General features: G+C 39.2%; 1 protein-coding gene across 1 annotated transcript in view; it reads left to right on the top strand.

The window, feature by feature from the left end:
- Positions 1-24,832, top strand: part of LOC119824576 (immunoglobulin lambda-1 light chain-like) — a 432,885-nt gene that overhangs the window by 41,412 nt on the left and 366,641 nt on the right. The gene's annotated exons all lie outside the window — the stretch shown is intronic.

The raw sequence follows: 24,832 nt of genomic DNA, 5'->3' as shown, positions 1-24,832 counted from the left end.
TGAAGAAAACACAAGCTGAGGGAAGACTGGAAATGGAAACTCTGAGTAAACGAACAGAAACTTCAGAGACAAGTATTTCCAACCGAATACAAGAAATGGAAGAAAGAATCTCGGACTCTGAAGATACTATAGAGGAAATAAATTCACAGATTAAAGAACTAAACAAATCTAACAAATTCTTAACACAAAACATTCAGGAAATCTGGGACACCATAAAAAGACCAAACCTAAGAATAATTGGGGTAGAAGAAGGGGAAGAATTACAACTCAAAGGCCCAGAAAACATATTCAACAAAATTATAGAAGAAAACTTCCCCAACCTAAAGAAGGATGTTCCTATGAAGGTACAAGAAGCCTACAGAACACCAAATAGACTGGATCAAAAGAAAGGATCCCCACGCCATATAATAATCAAAACACAAAATATACAGAATAAAGAACAGATATTAAGAGCTGCAAAGGAAAAAGGTCAAGTAACATATAAAGGGAAACCTATCAGAATTACACCTGGTTTCTCAATGGAAACCATGAAAGCCAGAAGAGCTTGGATAGATGTGCTACAGACACTAAGGGAACATGGAAGCAAGCCTAGACTACTATACACAGCAAAGCTTGCATTCACCATTGATGGAGAAAACAATATATTCCAGGACAAAAACAGATTTAAACAATACGTAGCCACAAATCCAGCCTTGCAGAAAGTAATAGAAGGAAAATCACAAACCAAGGAGTCCAACAATGCCCACAATAACTCAGGCATCTAGTGACCCTTCACCAGCACAACTAGAAGAAGGGAAACACACAAACTCTACTACAAAAAATGACTGAAGTTAACAACCACTGTTCATTAATATCACTTAATATCAGTGGACTCAATTCACCTATAAAAAGGCACAGGCAAAGAGACTGGATACGAAAACAGGATCCAACATTTTGCTGTTTACAAGAAACACACCTCAACCACAAAGACAGACACCTACTCAGAGTAAAGGGTTGGGAAAAGGTTTATCAAGTAAATGGCCCAAGAAACAAGCGGGTGTGGCCATACTAATTTCCAACAAAGTTGACTTCAAACTAAAATCAATCAGAAGAGATGGAAAGGGACACTTTATACTCATAACAGGAAAAATCCATCAGAATGAAGTCTCAATCCTGAATATCTATGCCCCTAATATAAAAGCTCCCACTTATGTAAAAGAAATACTTCTAGAACTCAAGGCAGCCATCAAACCACACACAATAATAGTTGGAGACTTCAACACTCCTCTCTAACCAATGGACAGTTCAATCAGACAGAAACCTAACAGAGAATTGAAAGACTTAATGGAGGTAATGAACCAAATGGACTTAACAGACATCTATAGAACATTCCACCCAAATAGGAAAGAATATACCTTCTTCTCTGCTGCTCATGGAACCTTTTCGAAAATTGACCATATACTAGGTAACAAAGCAAACTTCCACAGTTACAAAAAAATATTAGTAACCAACTGTGTCTTATCGGATCACCATGGATTAAAATTAGAAATCAACAACAATGCTACCCCCAGAAAGCCCACAAACTCATGGAAACTGAACAGTCAACTACTGAACCACACCTGGGTCAAGTAAGTAATAAAGAAATAAATTAAAGTCTTTCTTTAATTTAATGAAAACAAGGACACAACATACTCAAACCTATGGGACACAATGAAAGCAGTGCTAAGAGGAAAGTTCATAGCACTAAGTGCCCACTTAAAGAAAACGGAGAAAGCACTCATTGGTGACTTAACAGCACACCTGAAAGCTCTGGAAAAAAAGAAGCAGACACACGCAGGAGAAGTAGAAGACTGTAAATAATCAAAATGAGGGCAGAAATCAACAAAATAGAAACACAGAAAACAATCCAAAGAATCAATGAAACAAAATGCTGGTTCTTGGAGAAAATCAACAAGATTGACAAACCCTTAGCCAAACTAATCAAACGGCAGAGGGAGAACACACAAATTAATAAGATCAGAAATGAAAAGGGGGACATAACCACAGACACAGAGGAAATTCAGAGAATCATTAGATCTTACTACAAAAGCCTATATGCCACAAAATTCGAAGATGTAAAAGAAATGGACAGTTTTTTAGATAAATACCATATACTAAAGTTAAACCAGGACCAGGTAAATGCTCTAAATCGTCCTGTTAGTCGCGAAGAATTAGAAACTGTTATCAGAAACCTCCCTACCAAAAAGAGCCCAGGACCAGATGGTTTCAATGCGGAATTCTACCAGAACTTCCAAGAAGACCTAATACCTCTACTCCTTAAGGTATTTCATAATATAGAAACACAAGAGTCACTGCCAAATTCCTTCTATGAAGCTACAGTTACCCTGATACCTAAACCACACAAAGACTCAACCAAGAAAGAGAATTACAGGCCAATCTCACTCATGAACATTGATGCAAAAATTCTCAATAAAATACTGGCAAACCGAATCCAAGAACACATTAGAAAAATTATCCATTATGATCAAGTAGGCTTCATCCCAGAGATGCAGGGCTGGTTCAACATACGAAAATCTATCAATGTAATCCATCATATAAATAAACTGAAGGAAAAAATCCATATGGTCATCTCATTAGATGCTGAAAAAGCATTTGACAAAATTCAGCACCCTTTTATGATAAAGGTCTTGGAGAGATTAGGGATACAAGGGTCATTCCTAAATATAATAAAAGCTATTTACAGCAAGCCAACAGCTAACATCAAATTAAACGGAGAGAAACTCAAGGCTATGCCACTAAATTCAGGAACACGACAAGGCTGTCCACTCTCTCCTTATCTCTTCAATATAGGGCTTAAAGTTCTAGCAATAGCAATAAGACAACATAAGGGAATCAAGGGGATTCGATTTGGAAACGAAGAAGTTGAACTTTCATTATTTGCAGATGATATGATAGTGTACATAAGCGACCCGAAAAACTCCACCAAAGAACTCCTACAGCTGATAAACTCCTTCAGTAACGTGGCAGGCTACAAGATCAACTCCAAAAAATCAGTCGCCCTCCTATACACAAAGGATAAGGAAGCAGAGAGGGAAATCAGAGAAGTATCACCTTTCACAATAGCCACAAATAGCATAAGATATCTGGGAGTAACTCTAACCGAGGAAGTGAAGGATTTATTTGACAAGAACTTTAAGTCTTTGAAGAAAGAAATTGAAGAGGATACCAGAAAATGGAAGGATCTCCCCTGCTCGTGGATTGGGAGGATCAACATAGTAAAAATGGCAATTCTACCTAAAGCAATCTATAGATTCAATGCCATCCCAATCAAGGTCCCATCAAAATTCTTCACAGAGATTGAGAGGACAATAATCAACTTTATATGGAAAAACAAGAAACCCAGGATAGCCAAAAAATTCTTATACAATAAAGGTACTTCTGGAGGCATTACCATCCCTGACTTCAAACTCTATTACAGAGCTACAGTATTAAAAACAGCTTGGTATTGGCATAAAAACCGAGAAGTTGACCAATGGAATCATATAGAAGACCCGGATATTAAACCACAAACCTATGAATACCTGATTTTTGATAAAGGAGCCAAAAGTACACAATGGAAGAAAGAGGGCATCTTCAACAAATGGTGCTGGCATAACTGGATGTCAACCTGTAGAAGAATGAAAGTAGATCCATATCTATCACCATGCACAAAACTCAAGTCCAAATGGATTAAAGACCTCAATATTAATGTGAACACATTGAGCTTGATAGAGGAGAAAGTGGGAAGGACTCTACAACAAATGGGCACAGGGAACCGTTTCCTACGCATAACCCCAGCTGCACAGACATTAAGGGCAACATTGAATAAATGGGACCTCCTGAAGTTGAGCAGCTTCTGTAAAGCAAAGGACATTGTCACTAAGACACAAAGGTAGCCTACTGACTGGGAAAAGATCTTCACCAACCCTGCAACTGACAAAGGTCTGATCTCTAAAATATATGAGGTACTCAAGAGACTAGACGGTAAAATGCCAATTAACTCAATTAAAAAATGGGGCGCTGAACTGAATAGAGAATTCTCAACAGAAGTTCAAATGGCCAAAAGACACTTAAGGTCATGCTCAACCTCCCTAGCTATCAGGGAAATGCAAATCAAAACAACTTTGAGATATCATCTTACACCTGTCAGATTGGCTAAAATCCAAAACACCAATAATAACCTTTGCTGGAGAGGTTGTGGTGTAAGGGGTACACTCATCCATTTCTGGTGGGAATGAACACTTGTGCAATCACTTTGGAAAGCAGTGTGGTGGTTTCTCAGGAAATTCGGGATCAACCTACCCCAGGACCCAGCAATTTTTTTTTTTTTTTTTTTTTTTGGTTTTTCGAGACAGGGTTTCTCTGCAGCTTTAGAGCCTTTCCTGGAGCTAGCTCTTGTAGACCAGGCTGGTCTCGAACTCACAGAGATCCGCCTGCCTCTGCCTCCCGAGTGCTGGGATTAAAGCAATTAATTGCAATTAATAGCAATTCCAGTATTGGGAATCTACCCAAGAGATGCCCAATCATACTACAAAAGCATTTGCTCATCTATGTTCATAGCAGCATTATTTGTAATAGCCAGATCCTGGAAACAACCTAGATGCCCTTCAGTGGAAGAATGGATGAAGAAACTGTGGAATATATACATGCTAGAATACTACTCAGCGGTTAAAAACAATGACATCTTGAATTTTGCATGCAAATGGATGGAAATAGAAAACACTATTCTGAGTGAGGTAACCCAGACCCAAAAAGATGAACATGGGATGTACTCACTCATAATTGGTTTCTAGCCACAATTAAAGGACATCGAGCCTATAAATTGGGATCCTTGAGAAGATAATAAGAAGGTGAACTCCCAAAAAAAGATATAGTAATCCTCCTGGATATTGGAAGTAGACACGATCGCCAGGCAAAAATTGGGAACTTGAGGGTTTGGCGAAACGCGGCCCAGGGAAGATGGGGAGAGAAAAGCGTGAAGGGGAGAATGGGGGGAGCTCGGAGGAATGGGATGCTTGGGATACAGGAAGGGTGGATATGGGAGCAGGGAAGCATATATCTTAATTTAGGGAGCCACCTGAGGGTTGTCAAGAGACTTGACCCTAGAGGGGTTCCTAGATTTCCAGGGAGACGCCCCCAGTTAGTTCCTTGGGCAGCTGAGGAGAGGGAGCCTGAAAAAGCCAGTTCCTATAGCCATACTGATGAATTTCTTGCATATCACCATAGAACCTCCACCTGGCGATAGATGAAGAAAATGACAGAGCCCCACATTGGAGCACCGGACTGAGCTCCCAAGGTCCTGATGAGGAGCAGAAGGAGAGAGAACATGAGAAAGAATGTCAGGACCGTGAGGGATCCTCCTCCTGGAGATAGATGAAGAAAATGACTGAGCCCCACATTGGAGCACTGGACTGAGTTCCCAAGGTCCTGATGAGGAGCAGACGGAGAGAGAACATAGGAAAGAAAGTCAGGAACGTGAGGGGTGCGTTCACTCATGGTGATGGTGGGACAGAACTAATGGGAGATCACCAACTCCAGTTGGAATGGGACTGATGGATCATGCGACCAAACCCGTCTCTCTGAATGTGGCCAACAGTGGGGGCTGACTGAGAAGCAAAGGACAATGGCACTGGGCTCTGATTCTTCTGCATGGACGGGCTCTGTGGGAGCCTTCTCAGCTTGGTCGATCACCTTCCTTGACCTGGGGGGAGTTGGGAGGACCTTGGTCTTAGCATAGATTAGGGAACCCTGATGGCTCCTTGGCCTTGAGAGGGAGGGAGGAGAAGTATGGGGGGGGGGGGGGGGGAGAAAGGGGGGAGAAGTAGGGAAGGGAAGGGGGAGGAGGAGGGGAGGGAAGTAGGAGGAAGAGGGGAGGAGGTGGAAATTTTTAAATATAAAAAAAATAAACCATGAAAAAAAAATAAACCATGAAAAAAAAAGAAATCCAGAGAATCATGAGATCATAATTCAAAACCCTATCTTCCACAAAATTGGAAAATTTAAAAGTAATGGATACTTTGCTAAATAGGTACAGCATAGCAAAATTAAATTAAGACCAGATAAACAATTTGAATAGGCCTATAACCCCTAAGGAAATAGAAGCAGTCAATCAAAATCTCCCAATCAAAAGAGACCTAGGCCTAGATTGTTTCAATACAGAATTCTACCAAACTTTCAAAGAAGGCCCAATACAAATACTCCTTAAATTGTTCCACACAATTAAAACAGAAGGAACATTACCAAACTCCTTTTATGAGGCTATAGTTATCCTGATACCCAAACCACACAAAGATGCAACAAAACAAGAGACTTATAGACCATATTCCCACATGAACATTGATACAATATTACTCAATAAAACACTGGTAAACTGAATTCAAGAACCCATAAAAAATCATCCACCATAATCAAAATCCCAATTCTTCACAGACCTCAAAAGACCAATATTCAACTTCATATGAAAAAAACAAAAACCCAGAAAAGCTAAAATAAACCTATGCATTAAAGGATCTTCTTGGGTAAATCACCATCCCTGATTTCAAGATCTATTACAGAGCAGTAGTAATAAAAATAACTTTTTATTAGCATAAAGCAACACATATAAGAATGAAATAAAATTGAAGACTCTGACATTAATCCACACACTTATTAAGACCTGATTTTTGACAAGGAAGCCCAAACTGCGCAATGCAAAAAAGAAAGCATCTTCAACAAAAAGTGTAACTGGATGTCAACATGTATAAAATTTCAAAAGATCCATATCTATCACCATGAACAAAACTCAAGTGCAAGTGAATCAAAGAGCTAAACATAAATCCAGTTACACTGAAACTGATAAAAGAAAAAGTGGGGTATAGTCTTGAACACATTGGCACAGGAGACCACTTCCTAAATATAACACCTGTTCCACAGATACCGAGAACAACAATCAATAAATGAGATCTCTGGAAACTGGGTAATTTGTAAAACTAAGGAAAGGGTAAATAGCACAAAATGACAGACTACAGAATGGGAAAGATCTTCACTAATCCCACATCTGACAGAGAGATGATATCCAAAAGATACAAAGAACTCAAGAAACTAGACATCAAAATACAAAATAATCCAATTAAAATAGGCTACAGATCTAAACAGTTATTTCTCAACAGGAAAATCTCAAATAACCAAACATGCTTAAGGAATTGCTCAACATCCTTAGCCATCAGGGATATGCAAATCAAAATGACTCTCAATTATCATGTCACATCTGTCAGAATGTCTAATGGGAGAGGATGTGGTGTAAAAGGAACACTCCTCCACTGTTGGTGAGACTGCTACTTTGAAAATCAGTATGGCAGTTTCTGAGAAAAAAAAAAGGGAATCCATCTTTCTCAATACCACTGATACGACTTTTGTGTATGTACCCAAAGGATACTCAATAATCCCTCAAGGATACTTGCTCAGCTATGTTCATAGAATGGTTATTTGTAATAGCCAGAACCTGGAAACAACCTAGATGCCCCTCAACTGAAGAATGGATAAAAATATGTAGTTCATTTACACAACGTAGTATTACTCAGCTTAAAAAAATAAACAATGGCATCATGAAATTTGCAGGCAAATGGATGGGACTAGAAAAAAATCATCCTGAGTTAGGTAACCTAGACCTAGAAAGATGAACATGGTATGTACTCACTCATAAGTGAATACTAGATGTAAAACAAAGAATAAGTAAAGTACAATCCACAGCTCCAGAGAAGCCAGGTAACAAGGAGGACCCAGCAAGGGATGCATGAATTGACTTGGGAATGGAAAATAGATGAGATCTCCTGGGTAAACTGGATAAAAATGGATGGATGGGAACATGAGGGAATGGGATGGTTGAGTTGTTTTAGGGCTGAAGGAGAGCAATGAAAGAGATATCTTTATAGAAGGAGTAATTATACACTTTGGGAGAAACCTGGGACTAGGAAAATTCCCATAAATCCAGAAGAATGACACAGGTTAAGACTCCTAGCAATAGTGGAGAGGGGGCCTGAACTGGCCTTTCCCTGGAATCAGATTGATGAATACCATAACTGTCATCATAGGACCTTCATCCACTAACTGATAGAAATAGATGCAGAGATCCATAGCCAAGCACCAGGCCGAGTTCCAGGAGTGTAGTTGAAGAGAGGAAGGAGGGATTATACAAGCAATGAGGATCAGCTGTCCTGAAGTTGTGGAAGCTCACAGACTAGACTGACAGCTAGAGAGTTTGTGTGGGACAAAACTAGGTCCTCTCCATGTGGACAACAGCTGTGTAGCTTGGTCTGCTTAAGGGACTTCTAGCAGGGGGACCAGGATCTATTCCTGGTGCATGATCTGACTTTTTGGAATCCATTCCCTTTGGTAGGATGCTTTGCTCAGCCTTGAGACAGAGGAAGGAACTTGATCCTGCCTTAACTTGATCTTGCCAGGATTTTTGTCTCCCCGTGTGAGTTTGTACCCTTTCTGAGGAGTAGATGGGTGTGGATTGGGTTGGTGATGGTGGGAGTGCAAGGAGATGTGAAAATTTGAAGACTTTTTAGGTGGAGACCTTCTGATTAAGGCTTAACTGAATCCCTCTCCACTCTTCACATGCTTTCTCTGGAAGGAGAATTGTAAAGATACCAGTGCATTCCATTCCAGTGATACCTTCATGAGAGACAGTCATGACCTGCTTCCATATGAATTCTACCTTTAATTAACATTCATTCCTTATCCAGAAAACAGCTAGAGTGGAGGAAGCTGCAGCTCAATAAAACTAAATACCTTCAATCTGCATAGGCAACCACAGCGGAAGACAGTCTCCATGAAATTCAATAGAAATATCACTTCTCTAAGTAGAATATGTTCAATATCCCTTGATGGTACCCTGATCAGTTCACTACATCAGTCTCAGAGAAACAGAGCAAAATGTTCCAGGCCTGAGGATAGCATCCTGTAGGGTCTCAAATGAGAATCCAAAATCATAAAGAGGATTAGGCAGATCACATCTGATCTCCACCCAACAATCCCATTACTCCTATGGCTAGAGGGTTCTCATAAGGCTGACCATAATCCATGGGCCCTATCAAAAGCTCAAATTCTCCTGAGCAGTTTGTAGTACAAACTGAATCATTAGGTGATACTCATCAGCTTAGCAGTATTATCATATTCCTGTTGGTATCATTGTTCTGGGACTCCATTTCCTTTTTCTTTGAAGTCCATTAAGCGTCCACAATCTCTCCTAGTTTGCACCCTTGGGGATATATTTTTGTATACTTATTTTATATAATGAAAAATGAATAGAATTTCCTCTTTGTATTTTTTCAGAGGCAATTTGTAATTCCCAACAAGCAATTTATTTTTTACTTCTTCAAACATTCTCTCTGAAATATCTATATTTGAATCAGCTGGTAACATGTTATCCATGTAACCATAAACTATTGATTGGGGAAATTTCTTATGTAGCATTTCCAATGACTGTTGTAGGCACATGGTGTGGCTATTTAATATTCCCTGTGGGAGAAACATCCACTGATATCTCTTAATGGGCTGAATTATTATAAGTAGGTAAGGTGAAGACATTTTTTTCTGTCTTTTGCTTGTAAAGGTATAATGAAGAAACAATGTCTCAAATCAATAACTGTAAGAGGACATCTTTGCCTGGCAATCTTGTCTCATGGTGGGGTGGGATGGGGCTAAGGGGAGATGGGGAGAAAAAAGTGTGAAGGGGAAAATGGGGAGAACTTGGGAGAATGGGATGGTTGGGATAAAGGAAGGGTGGATATGGGAGCAGGGAAGTATATATCTTAATTAAGGGAGCCATTTTAGGGTTGGCAAGAGACTTGACTCTAGAGGGGTGCCCAGGTGTCCAGGGAGATATCCCCAGCTAGTTCCTTGGGCATCTGAGAAGAGGGAGCCTGAAATGGCCCGATCCTATAGACATACTGATGAATATCTTGCATATCACCATAGAACCTTCATCTGGCGATGGATGGAGATAGAGACAGAGACCCACATTGGAGCACAGGACTGAGATCCCAAGGTCCAAATGAGGAGCAGAAGGAGGGAGAACATGAGCAAGGGAGTCAGGACCACAAGGGGTGCACCCACCCACTGAGATGGTGGGGCTGATCTAATGGGAGCTCACCAAGGCCAGCTGGACTGGGACTGAAAAAGCTTAGGATAAAACCGGACTCCCTGAACATGGCGGACAATGAGGGTTGCTGAGAAGCCAAGGACAATGGCACTAGGTTTTGATCCTACTGCATGTACTGGCTTTAGAGGGACCTAGCCTGTTTTGATGCTCACCTTTCTAGACCTGGATGTAATGGGGGGGGGGGACCGTGGACTTTCCACAGGGCAGGGAACCCTTACTGCTCTTTGGACTGGAGAGGGAGGGGAAGGGGAGTGGGGGAGAGGAAAGGAAATGGGAGGTGGGGAGGAGGCAGGGAGGAGGTGAAAATTTTTAATAAAAAATAAAAAATAAAATAAAAAAGAGGATATCTTTTAGGTAATAGAGAAGGCAAAGGAATTACAGACTGTAGGAAGGTCATTGGCTAAATCACCTTACAACAAATCAGTTGTAATCACCAAATTACAAATTACAACTAATCCACAAAAAGTGTTTATATTTGTTGCCATTCTCCATTTTCCAGATCCCTTTTTAATAACAAATACAAGAGAATTTCAAGGACTGAGTGATTCTTCAGTATGTTGATCCTTTGGCTGCTACAGTTAACAGCTCTTCTAAGGCCTGAAGTTTCTCTGATGTTAAATACCATTGCTCAATCCATACAGTTTGATCCATCAACCATTTTAAAATTAGGGTGTTGGTTCCATTGAAAGATCAATGGCTGTTGTACCCTGTTCTTGTACTACCTGAATATTCTGTGAATATTTTATAATACTTTCAAATATTTTTCCAGAGACTTTATTAATGGTTTGTTTCTGAGATTGAAAGAACACTAATCTTAATATTCCATTGCTGTAATAAATCATGTGCCCATAAATTTAGTGCTATGTTAACCACATATTGCATTAATTTTCATTTCTGTCTTTCTGGCCCTATACATTCAACCTATCTTGCACTCTGTTTTACCAGAGATAAAGTTCCAATCATAAAAACTGAAATTATAAACTGAAGAGACCAATTTGCTTGCCAATATTCTGTTCAGATTATTGTTACAGCTTCACCTGTGTCTAGAAGACCTACAGAGACATCATTTATTCTTTAAGTAGTATTAATTCATGAACATAGTGTAATTTTATAATATCGTGGGTGGCTGGACATACAGTTCAGAGATTAAGAGCACATAACTGTAGGAAATTCAAGTTCACTCCTGGCTCTCATGTAAAGTGGCTAATAATAGTTTATAATTTGATCTCCAGGATTATCTAACAGCTCTGGCCTCTCTGTGTGTGCATGTGTGCTTGCTGTAAATATATGTGCATGTGTGTGTCTCTCTCTGTGTGTTTTTACACACACAGTCACCAAAATAATTTATAATAAAAATTAATATAAAAGATAGTTTTCAGTATTTCAAAAATACTTTTTTTCAGTTCTGGGTCTTGAATATGTTTTCTAACACATGCTAGTCAGACCCTGTATTAGTACACCACATCTCTAGGCCTATATGTCTTTCTTTTCCCCTCTGTCATTCTGTAAAATATAGCCTGTGATCAATCAGAGTAGCACAGAATGCCAAATCATGTGACAGCCAAACCTTAACCAAAAATTTTTTTCTACCACTATAATCCACTAATTAAATCAATAATGGTCATATCTAGAGCTTTGCATTATGGAAAAATATTTCTATAGGATACTAATGTCTAATGAGGTTTTAGTGCCTATAAAAATTTAAACTAAAAAAAATTTAAACTAAATATTTTCAAACAAGGTATGACTCATTATTCCCAAGAAAAACAAAGCAAACAGTAGTAAAGTACATGAACGAACCAAATAGCAAAGAGTTTTAATGTCTGATGTGAACTCTAGGGAACTCTCAAGTGACAAAACATCATTTATTTTTATAGACCAGAAAATTTACAGTGTAAATGAGAAAATACAATCCCCCACAACAATGTTGAGGTGGATCAGAATCCCTAGTAATAAGGTAAAACATTTTATTAAGAAAGCACAAAATCCTCTTTAAGAGCAATTGTATGGAATTTTGAATCGGAGGGAAAATATCTAATAACAAAAAGTGACACAGGAGTCATATAAACAATAAAAATTAAAATGATAGAATTTAAATGTTTAAAGATATACAGTTTATAGCAATTTTGAAGAACAACTAAGGAACCTAATTTGGGGAATGAAAACTCATTCCTGAAGATATTTGAAGAAAGTATTCATAGTCCAGCAGGGGGGCACTGTGTACTTATGAGAAATTGACAAGACATGAAGCTGACTCCTGACTCACATTTAATCTTCTGATTAATTACTGGCCAGAATTAGAGGTTACAGCACAGCAGGTATTTTCTCAAAGCTGACCCAAGCTCCTTGGCAGCATAGTTTTTCCCTGGACTGATGTGATGCAATGTAGTAATGATGGGAATAGTAAACATCTCTGGGGGGCCTCAGGGTACTAGAGAAATAATAATTTGGTGCTTTATGAGACTCACATTTTATTCTTAAGGACAGTAACATATTGGCTCAAATTTCTAGCTCATGACTGCAGCTAAATTCTAAACTTAAACAATTTTCAGTAAAAAGCATAAATTTATTTCTTCTTTTTCAACATTTTATTATTGCAAGCAAGGAAAGAGATGTGCATTTGTTAAAAGATGACATTTCTTCAATGACATCCACATGTACATATGTGAATTTGCAGGTATTTTATTTATTAGATACTAAGTATTGAATAATTTGTAAAGTATATAGCGCCAAGGGATATGCCTGTATTTTTTAGTGGGCAACCTTAATAAGGTTAATTCTGGCACATAATATTTGTATTGGGATACAGAATAATCTTTTGCTGCATATGGTGGTACAAAACAAAATAAATGAAGGAATCAAGAAAAGTTCATAACCAAAACTGCAACAGTTTGTAGCCTCTATTATATAAATGCTTGTAACAAGATGCACATGAATTCCACATCTGTGGTTCAAAATTAGGGTCTAACATTCTTCATCCAAAAAGATCTCCTTTCCAAGTAACATACATCAATATTTAAAAGTCAATAATATAAAGAGTGGCATAAAATCAGGGGGAAACTATAGGCATACAGGAAAGAATGACAAAACACTCACAAAAGAATCAAACATATTTCAATATTTATTTACATATTTGCTTAATGAATTAATTCATGTGTATGGGTGTAACTGCCACAGCATGAGTGTGACATTAGAGGATAGCTTGTATAAACTGTCTCCTTCCCTCAACTGTGGTTGTTCCAGGAGTCAACTCACATTGTCAGGTTGGGCAGTAAGTGCCCTCACATGCTGAGCCATCTTGCTGGTTAAAAGGTTGGGAATAGGGTACAATGTATAGTTCTTCACATGTATTTGCCCAGGAATAACAGAAGCCTAGCTTCTCTCTCTCTCTCTCTCTCTCTCTCTCTCTCTCTCTCTCTCTCTCTCTCTCTCTCTCCCTCTCCCTCTCTCTCTCTCTCTCCTCTTCAATGACTTCTATCTTGATTCATCAATTATTGCTTAAATTTAAAGTTCCCCCTTCTCTGATCATCCATTCCCCTAAACCCATGCCAGTTAGATACAGTATCTCTATGTCAGATGAGTAATAAGCAGGTTTTGTGAGTTTTTGGAAACTGTCACATAAATTCAATCTTCATCATTCCTCTCTAATCTTTACTTAAGGACAATTAAAGGCACAGTGAGTTCTTTTCCAATCCAGTTACTATAATTATTTTTGTAATTTAGGTATTTTTCTTTCCTCTGATTTCCTAAAAATATTTTCTATCAAGGGGATCACAGAATATAATATTTATCATGGTAGATACCAATATTCACCAGAGTGCCTCTATGGGTCAATCTGTTGAGGATCCAAGTAGAGGGAGAGAAAAGCCTTGATTCTTGAACTGTCTGAGAAGGGTGTTCAAGAATCTCATGGAGGAACTTTCTATGTATTCAGTTTGTATTGAGAAATAAATCTCTATGTCATTGATTCTCAACCTTCCTAATGCTATGATCCTTTCATATAGTTCCTCATATTATAGTTATCCCCCAACCTTAAAATTATTTGTTGTTACTTTGTAACTAGAATTTTGCTAATGTTATGAGACATAATGTAAATAACTGATACACAGGATATCTGATGTATGACACCTGTCCTGATGTATAACTATAAGCTGGTTGAGAAATGCTGGTTTATATTATGTTGTAACAGAAGAAAAGCAAACAAAACATAGGACTCTTCAAGGGAGCCATTCTAGGGTTGGCAGAGACTTGACTCTAGAGGGGTTCCCAGGTGTCCAGGAAGACGCCACCAGCTAGTTCCTTGGGCAGCTGAGGAGAGGGTGCCAGAAATGTCCAGATCCTATTGCCATACTCATGAATATCTTGCATATCACCATAGAACCTTCACCTGGCATTGGATGGAGAAAATGACAGGGCCCCACATAGGAGCACCGGGCTGAGCTCCCAAGGTCCTGATGAGGAGCAAAAGGAGGGAGATCATGAGCAAGGAAGTCAGGACCGCGAGGAGTGCTTTTACCCATTGAAACAGTGGGACAGATCTAACGGGAGACCACCAAGTCCAGTTGGAATGGGACTGATGGAACAGGGGACCAAACCGGACTCTCTGAATGTGGTTGACGGTGGAGGAGGACTGAGAAAACCAAGGACAAACGGCGATGAGCTTGAACTCTACAGCATGGACGGGATCACTGTGAGCCTTGTCAGTTTGGTTGCTCACCTTCCTGGACTTAGGGGGAGTTGGGAGGACCTTGGACTTAACATAGTGAAGGGAACCCTGATGACTCTTTGGCTTGGAGAGGGAGGGAGTGGGGGTATGGGTGGAAGGGAGGGGAGGGAAGGGGGAGGAGGAGGGGAGGAGATGGAAATTTTTAATAAAAAATGAGAAAAAAAAGGCAATGAGACACTTCTGCTCCTGGCAGCACCAATCTACTTCAAGAGGATGATGGACATTGAAGAGGATCCTTATAGAGTTGGCTAGCCATTTGGGCAAGAGACTGTTCTTGCCTGGGCTGCTTTATATTATGCTGTATGAACTGGACATGCAGGACCCACAGAAAAATGACTGCTAAACTTGCCTAAATGTGAAACAGTCTTTAGGAGTTCCTGTTTCATTAAAGAGTCTGCCAGACATTCTGTATGACACAGACGAAAGTGACTGACAAACTGCCAATTTAGGTGGAATTGTCTTTGAAATTTCCTGCTTCATGGTAAAGTCTTCTGGATACTATGGGCTCATAGACTGAAGATTGGATGCCCCAATTTTAGAGAAGAATTTTGAGTGACTTCCCAGGCAGTGAGACGTCTCTGTCATTTCTTGAGTTTTAGAAGTTGCTTACAATGCACTTCCTGTTAACTTAGGTAATATAATATCTTCTGGAGTCTTTGATGGAGTTGAAGAATAGATAGTTATAATTATAGTTTTCTTAAGTTATAATAAAATATAAAATTATTATAAATATTGTGACTGTAATTTTTACTTGATACCTATTCATTATAAGTAATTTTCCTATGTGAAAATTAAAGCCTTTTTTATTTGAACAGAAAAGGAGAGATAGTGTGGTAAGTTCTTCTGTATATGTGTTGCTTTATTGGTTTAATGAATAAAGAATCTGCTTTAACAGAATATAAGCCAGCTGTAAATGATATACAGATACATTAGGCTGAGTCAGGGAGAAGCCATGTATCTGCAGCAGGGGACAGATGCACTGGAACTTTGCTGGTAGAAGATGACCCTGTGGTGATGCAAAGAATAATGGAGATGGGTTAGTTTCAGATATAAGAGCTACCTAGAAATATGCTTATGTTATTGGCCAAACAGTATTGTAAATAGTCTAGTCTCTGTGTGATTATTTCAGTTATGAGCAGCTGAAGAACCAACAAGCAGCTTCCACCAACACAAAACCAAAGAGATGATTTAAAAGTCAGACTCATGCCGCTGGGCTCTGGTGGCACGTGCCTTTAATCCCACCACTCAGGAGACGGAGATAGGTGAAACTGTGAATTCAAGGCCAGCTTGGTCTAAAAGAGCTAGTTCCAGGACAGCTAGGTCTATTACACAGAGAAACCCTGTCTCAAAACACAAAAACAACAAAAAAGTCAGACTCAGAAGAAGAAAATCCTGGTCTTGATTAAAATATGCTTAGTGGTAAAGTCTTGGAAAAGTATCACTGACACAGACATGAGAGACATGAACCTGCTCGCTGGGGGTATACATGTTCCAATGAAGAAGCTGGAGACTGTCAGGTGAAAACACAAATATCCATAACTTTGTAACTGCTCAGTATTAAACAGGCCCAGCAGCTGAGACCACTCTAGTCCCTTGGGTAAACTCAGGCAGGAAGTGACACCCAGGCTTTTGATGGACATACACATAAGAAGGGATTTGGTTGACTAAGACAAATTTGCATAAAGGGCTGTGGTAGTTTTTTGAGAAATGTTGAATGATAAGAGAGACCCAAACCATGTGTGTCTCAGCAGAGCTCAGTGGTGTCTGCACCATGGCCTGGATTCCTCTCCTCTTCTTCCTCCTTCACTGCACAGGTTAGGAGAGTCATCTAGACCCAGATGACAGTTCAGTGGAACCAACTGACAACAAGATATATTATCCTCTCTTCTCTGACCCCAGGATATAATCTGTTTCTCTATTTTCAGGGTCTTTCTCCCAACCTGTGCTGACTCAGTCACCCTCTGCCTCTGCCTCCCTGGGAGCCTCAGTCAAACTCACCTGCACCTTGAGTAGTCAGTACAGCACCTATACCATTAACTGGTACCAGCAACAGCCAGACAAGGCTCCTAAATATTTGATGTGGCTTAAGAAAGATGGAAGCAGCAGCAAGGGAGATGGGATCCCTGATCGCTTCTCTGGCTCCAGCTCTGGGGCTGATCGCTACTTAACCATCTCCAACATCCAGCCTGAAGATGACGCTGACTATATCTGTGGTGCAGATTATAAGATTAATGAACAATATGGTTATACACAGTGAACTAGACAAATGAGGAAGCAGAACAAGAACTCTGTTGCTCTCTTGCTACCAAGACTTGACTACAATTATGAAGTTCTTAGCTATCACAGTCACTGGATTTTTTCTGCTTATTATTCAAGAGTTAGATCACAGGTTTATCAATTCCTCATGAACCCCTAGGAAAACAGAAGTGGAAGTGGGATTGTATAGAGCTTACTGCTCTCTAGTAATAAAATAAAAACTGCCATGTTTACGGATGAAGGAGGGGGAGAATATTCTTCTTACTAATTGGAGTAGTGAGTGTAAGGATCTCATTTTACCTCACAAAAATTCATCGAAATATCTATTCTTTGCATAATAGTTTTTTTGTTTTTGTTTTGTCTCATGCTATAAGGGTTTTTCCACTCCATCAAATTCCAAAGAAGTACAGTGTAAGAAAATTTAGGGGCCAGTGTGATTGGATTCCCCTATATCAGCAAACAGAAAAATAAGGAACCGAACAAAAGTCTGACCATTGTATTTGATACATATGACTCCTGGTCCTTCCCTCACATCCTCTTAGAAAGCCTACTCAGAAACTCTGAAGGCAGGACAAAGAGACCACCAAGTGGTTTTGTCTCTGTCAAAATGTGTTTCTTTTAATATTTGTTTTTTTCATGTGTTTTTTTATATTTAAAAATTTCCATCTCCTCCCCTCCTCCTCCACCTTACATCCCCTCCTCCTCCCCCTTCATTCCCTCCCCCTCTACACATACCTCCCCTCCCTCCCTCTCCAGGCCAAGGAGCCATCAGGGTTCCCTACTCTATGTTAAGACCAAGGTCCTCCCACTCCCCCAGATCCAGGAAGGTGATCGACCAAGCTGAGAAGGCTCCCACAGAGCACCGTCCATGCAGAAGAATCAGAGCCGCAGCGCCATTGTCCTTTGCTTCTCAGTCAGCCCCACTGTTTGCCACATTCAGAGAGATGGGTTTGGTTGCATGATCCATCAGCTCCCATTCCAACTGGAGTTGGTGATCTCCCATTAGTTCTGTCGCCCACTGTCTCCATGAGTGAACACACCCATCAATTCCTGACTTTCTTTCTCATGTTCTTTCTCCTTCTGCTCCTCATCAGGACCTTGGGAACTCAGTCCAGTGCTCCAATGTGGGGCTCTGTCATTTTCTTCATCTATCGCCAGGTGGAGGTTCTATGGTGATATGCAAGAAATTCATCAGTATGGCTATAAGAACTGGCCATTTCAGGCTCCCTCTCCTCAGCTGCCCAAGGAACTAACTGGGAGCATCTCCCTGGAAACCTGGGAACCCCTCTAGGGTCAAGTCTCTTGACAACCCTCAGGTGGCTCCCTAAATTAAGATATATGCTTCCCTGCTCCATATTCCACCCTTCCTGTAATCCCAAGCATCCCATTCCTCCGAGCTCCCCCCATTCTCCCCTTCAACACGCTTTTCTCTCCCCATCTTCCCTGGGCCGCGTTTCGCCAACCCTCAAGTTCCCAATTTTTGCCTGGCGATCGTGTCTACTTCCAATATCCAGGAGGATTACTATATCTTTTTTTGGGAGTTCACCTTCTTATTATCGTCTCAAGGATCCCAATTTATAGGCTCGATGTCCTTTAATTATGGCTAGAAACCAATTATGAGTGAGTACATCCCATGTTCATCTTTTTGGGTCTGGGTTACCTCACTCAGAATAGTGTTTTCTATTTCCATCCATTTGCATGCAAAATTCAAGATGTCATTGTTTTTAACCGCTGAGTAGTATTCTAGCATGTATATATTCCACAGTTTCTTCATCCATTCTTCCACTGAAGGGCATCTAGCTAGTTTCCAGGATCTGGCTATTACAAATAATGCTGCTATGAACATAGATGAGCAAATGCTTTTGTAGTATGATTGGGCATCTCTTGGGTAGATTCCCAATAGTGGAATTGCTGGCTCCTGGGGTAGGTTGATCCCGAATTTCCTGAGAAACCGCCACACTGCTTTCCAAAGTGGTTGCAGAAGTGTGCATTCCCACCAGCAATGGATGAGTGTAACCCCTTACCCCCACTACCGTCTTCAGCAAAGGTTATTATTGGTGTTTTGGATTTAGCCAATCTGACAGGTGTAAGATGGTATCTCAAAGTTGTTTTGATTTGCATTTCCCTGATAGCTAGGGAGGTGAGCATGACCTTAAGTGTCTTTTGGCCATTGGAATGTCTTCTTCTGTTGAGAATTCTCTATTCAGTTCAGCGCCCCAATTTTTAATTGGGTTAATTGGCATTTACAGTCAGTCTCTTGAGTTCCTTATATATTTTAGAGATCAGACCTTTGTCAGTTGCAGGGTTGGTGAAGATCTTTTCCCAGTCAGTAGGCTGCCTTTGTGTCTTAGTGACAATGTCCTTTGCTTTACAGAACGCTGCTCAGCTTCAGGAGGTCCATTTATTCAATGTTGCCTTTAATGTCTGTGGCAGCTGGGGTCATGCGTAGGAAACGGTTTTCCCTGTACCCATTTGTTGTAGAGTACTTCCCACTTTCTCCTCTATCAAGCTCAATGTGTTCAGATTAATATTGAGGTCTTTAAATCCATTTGGACTTGAGTTTTGTGCATGGTGATAGATATGGATCTAGCTTCATTCTTCTACAAGGGTGACATCCAGTTATGCCAGCACCATTTGTTGAAGATGCCCTCTTTCTTCCATTGTGTACTTTTGGCTCCTTTATCAAAAATCAGGTATTCGTAGGTTTGGTGGTTTAGATCCAGGTCTTCTATACGAATTCCATTGGTCCAACTTCTCTGTTTTTATGCCAATACCAAGCTGTTTTCAATACATGTAGCTCTGTAATAGAGTTTGAAGTCAGGGATGGTAATGCCTCCAGAAGTACCTTTATTGTATAAGATTGTTTGGCTATCCTGGGTTTCTTGTTTTTCCAATATAAAGTTGATTATTGTCCTCTCAATACTCTGTGAAGAATTTTGATGGTGACATTGATTGGGATTGACAATTGAATCTATAGATTGCTTGAGGTAGAATTGCCATTTTTACTATGTTGATCCTCCCAATCCACGAGCAGGGGAGATTCTTCCATTTTCTGGTATCCTCTTCAATTTCTTTCTTCAAAGACTTAAAGTTCTTGTCAAATAAATCCTCCACTTCCTTGGTTAGAGTTACTCCCAGATATCTTATGCTATTTGTGGCTATTGTGAAAGGTGATACTTCTCTGATTTCCCTCTCTGCTTCCTTATCCTTCGTGTATAGGAGGGCAACTGATTTTTTTGAGTTGATCTTGTAGCCTGCCACATTACTGAAGGAGTTTATCAGCTGTAGGAGTTCTTTGGTGGAGTTTTTCGGGTTGCTTATGTACACTATCATATCATCTGCAAATAACGAAAGTTTAACTTCTTCGTTTCCATATCAAATCCCCTTGATTCCCTTATGTTTTCTTATTGCTATTGCTAAAACTTCAAGCACTATATTGAAGAGATAAGGAGAGAGTGGACAGCCTTGTCGTGTTCCTGAATTTAGTGGGATAGCTTTGAGTTTCTCTCCGTTTAATTTGATGTTAGCTGTTGGCTTGCTGTAAATAGCTTTTATTATATTTAGGAATGACCCTTGTATCCCTAATCTCTCCAGGACCTTTATCATAAAAGGGTGCTGAATTTTGTCAAATGCTTTTTCAGCATCTAATGAGATGACCATATGGATTTTTTTCCTTCAGTTTATTTATATGATGGATTACATTGATAGATTTTCGTATGTTGAACCAGCCCTGCATCTCTGGGATGAAGCCTACTTGATCATAATGGATAATTTTTCTAATGTGTTCTTGGATTCGGTTTGCCAGTATTTTATTGAGAATTTTTGCGTCAATGTTCATGAGTGAGATTTGCCTGTAATTCTCTTTCTTGGTTGAGTCTTTGTGTGGTTTAGTTATCAGGGTAACTGTAGCTTCATAGAAGGAATTTGGCAGTGACTCTTGTGTTTCTATATTATTTCTTTTAATATTTGTATTGATTCAATTTATTCTGGTAGAATTAAGTCAGACCATTTGTCTCTGGTATTTTGTTTGTTTGTTTGTTTATTTGGTTGGGAGACTTTTAATGGTTGCATCTACTTCTTCAGGGATTATTTACATCATTCGGCATTGGCTCTGGTTTGGATTCTGAGACAGGGAAGGAACATAGTTGTGAAAAATGAATTGTTGGACCACCAATGAGTTTCACACAAGTGGCTGGCCCACAATATATCCAGTCATCTTAATTTATACTTCAAAAAAGCATGTTTTCCCAAACTGAAAAACAAGGTTTTTTTTATATCCTCCAATGTCAACTTTTGGCAAAAGCCAGTAAATGAAAGATATTCTCTCCCAACATTTACATCAAAACATCTTAAATATGAAGGCCACATGGTCCCAGCAGTACTCTACACTGTACCAAATTCCAATGGTCCTTGCTGAAGAGACTGTCCCCATGGGCTTTTGCCTCATCTAGAAACTCATTGGACAAGTAATTAAATACTTTTCCAAAATTAGACTGCATGACTTTCAACATGTTTTCTGTATAATTGTTTATCTGGCGAGTTAATTTTGGTATGTAATATCCATCAAAAAAACTTTCCATTTCTTTAAAATTTTCCAATTTGAAAATTTTGAAGTCTGACCTAATGATTCTGAATGAATGATTTTGAAGTCTGACCTAATGATTCTCAGGATTTCCTCAGTGTTGACTATTATGTGTCTTTTTTCTGATTTTGTTAATTTAGATATTCTTTTTTAACCTTTTAGTTAGTTCAGATATGTGTTTGTCTATCTTGATATTTTCAAAGAATCAAATTTTTGGTTCAGTGAATCATTACATTTTCCTCTTTGTCTCCATTTTATTGATTTCAACCCTCTGTTTGATAATTTCCTGCTGTCTACTCCTCTTCGGTGTGGTTTATTCTTTTTCTTCTCGAGTTCTAGGTGTGTTGTTAAGTTGCTAGTATGAGATTTCCCCAACCTATATATTCAGGCACTTAGTGCTATGAAATTTCCTCTCAGCACTTCTTTCATTGCGTCTCATAAATTGGGTATGTTGTACTTTAATTTTATTGAATTCTCAAAAGTCTTTAAGGTCTTTACTTCTCCTTGAGCCATGAGTAATTCAGTTGGGAGTTGTTCAGTTTCCTTGGGTTTGTAGGCTTTCTGTGGCTTATGTTGCTTTGAATTCCATCTTTATGCCATGGTGACCAGATACACACAGAGGTTATTTCAATTCTTTTGTTTCTGTTGAGATTTGGCTTAATGACCAAGTATGTGGTCAAATCTGAAGACAAGTCCATGAAGACCTGAGAAGAAGGAAATTTTTATGTTTGGGTAAAATGATCTTTAGAATCTGTTAGGGTCCATTAGAGTCAAAACATGTTAGTGCCCTTATGACTCTTTTTAGTTTGTGTCTGCACACCTGCTCATTTTTAAAAGTCAGATCTTAAAGTCTCCAGTGCTTAATGTGTGGTATTTGGTGTGCAATTTAAACATTAATAATTTATATTCTTTTTTAACAAAGGTAGGTGCTATTTTATTGTGGTATAGATGTCAGAATTGGGATTTCATCTTGATGGATTTTCCTTTGATGATATAAAATGTATTTGGGATATCTGTACACTGTGTGAAGGTGTATTTCTCTGACTGGTGTAATAAAATGCTAACATCAAATGACTAGGATGGAGGTTTTTTGCCAAACTTCCAGATGGAGAGATAGGAAATAGAAGGGGACAATTCAAGCACTGAGAAAATGTCACAGAGATATAGGAGTCAGACATACAGAAAACGAGGTAAAAAAGCCACATGGTAAAAGGCCAATTAATAAAAGTAGGATTATTTAAATTGTAGGAGTTGATGGAACATGTATAAGCTATAGGCTGGGTTTTCATAATTAATAGGAAGTCTCCATATCTTTATTTGAAAAGCTGAGTGGTGGGACAGAAAGCATTATGTTGCATATGTACACCCTGATTGTTGGGCCACATTTCCATAAAGACCTCACAAAACTAAAAATTGCAAACAAAGAAACAAGGAGCCAGACATTACTTCCTAGTCTCACAACCTCTCTGGCAGACAGTGGCATATGGGGTCATGTCTCCCACATACTGCCTGCAAGTTGTGACCAGAGCCATTTGACATGTTTAAGGATGGCTCATGTCATCAAAGAACGTTCTAGTATGTACTAGAGATGTTTAGATACAGAAAACCTCTAAAAAATAGAGTAAAAAATGGTATAAAACAGTTATAAAATAAAATATTAAGTTTAAAAATACTAGAAGCATCCTTCAAAGAGAGAGTAGAGTAATATTAAAAAAGGCCACATAAATATGGGAAATACCCAGAGCAACTGGATCAGGATAGTATATGATTGACTTTGAATATTTTGTATGTTGATGAGCAAAAAGGCAGTTCTAAAAGTCCAGCTTCAAGGGATCCTGCTCAGGATTTAAAAGATCTCCACAATAAGTGAAAGGAAACTAAAATTCTATACATGCACCAGTTTACGGGGTCTTAAAGTTCTAGGCTTTAAGACTCCTTTCATTGTTCAATGAAAGACCAGGGATACACTAAAGGGGCTTAAAAATCTGAGGGTTAAGAAGTCTACTCACGATTCAGCGGGGGCTTCTCTCCCCAGAGACTGCCTTTCTCTTCTAATCCCATCCCAGCTTGCTCCCAGGCTTCCCTTCCCTTCGGCGGGGTCATAGGATCACCCAATTCACCTGCTTTGGGGCTAAGGGTCTGCAGACAAAGTAGTGAGGGCAAATGCGCAGGAGTTCCTTTGTTTCAGCACTGAGCCTGCACACAGCAAGCCCACCCATTTGTCTGTGAGGTCCCTGGCCAGCAAATGGCCCTGATCCTGTACCAGAAGTTCCACCTGAAAGCATTTGAAGGAAGAGAGGGGCAGGCGCCAATGCAAGAATTCCTCCAAAATTCTGAAAAACAACATGATAAACCCAGATCCAGTGAACACGAATAGGAAGACTTAAACACCCTAATGCAGAGAAGTAGAAAAAATAGACTTTTATGACAAGTGATAGGTCCCTTAAGCAGGATATGAAAAACTCCCTTAAAGAATGATGAAAGAATAACAAAAAGTTTGAAGAAATGAATAAATTCCTAAAATATACCTAGGAACCAAGAAAAAAACAATCAAACAGGTAATAAAACAGTTCAAGCCTTGAAAACTGAAATGGAGGCAATGAAGAAACACAAACTGAGGGCTAGCTGGATATGGAAATTTGGATAAATGAACAGGGACTACAGAGACAGGCATAACCAACAGATACAAGAGATAGAAGAAGAATCTCAGATTATGAAGACACTACAGAGAAAAATAAATGCACTGATCAAAAGAAAACAGCAAAACTAACAATTCTCATCGCAAAACATCCATAGAAATCTGGGATACAATAAAAAGACCAAACCTAAGAAATAGGTGTAGAAGAATGAGAAGAATTACAGCTCAAAGGCCCAGAAAATATATTCAACAAATTATAGAAGAAAACTTTTCCAACCTAAAGAAGAATATTCCTATGAAGTTACAAGAAGCATACAGAACACCAAATAGACTGGATCAAAAAAAATCCCCTTGCCATATAATAATCAAAACACAAAACATACAGAATAAAGAAAGAATATTAAGAGCTGCAAAGGAAAAAGGGTCAAGTAAACTTATAAAGGTAAACCTATCAGAATTACACCTGAC

The sequence above is a fragment of the Arvicola amphibius genome, chromosome 10 (genome assembly GCF_903992535.2).
Source record: "Arvicola amphibius chromosome 10, mArvAmp1.2, whole genome shotgun sequence".
In the NCBI taxonomy this organism is placed as follows: domain Eukaryota; kingdom Metazoa; phylum Chordata; class Mammalia; order Rodentia; family Cricetidae; genus Arvicola; species Arvicola amphibius.
The sequence above is the reverse complement of the archived record's forward strand: the minus strand, read 5'-3'. Positions and strand labels throughout refer to the sequence as shown.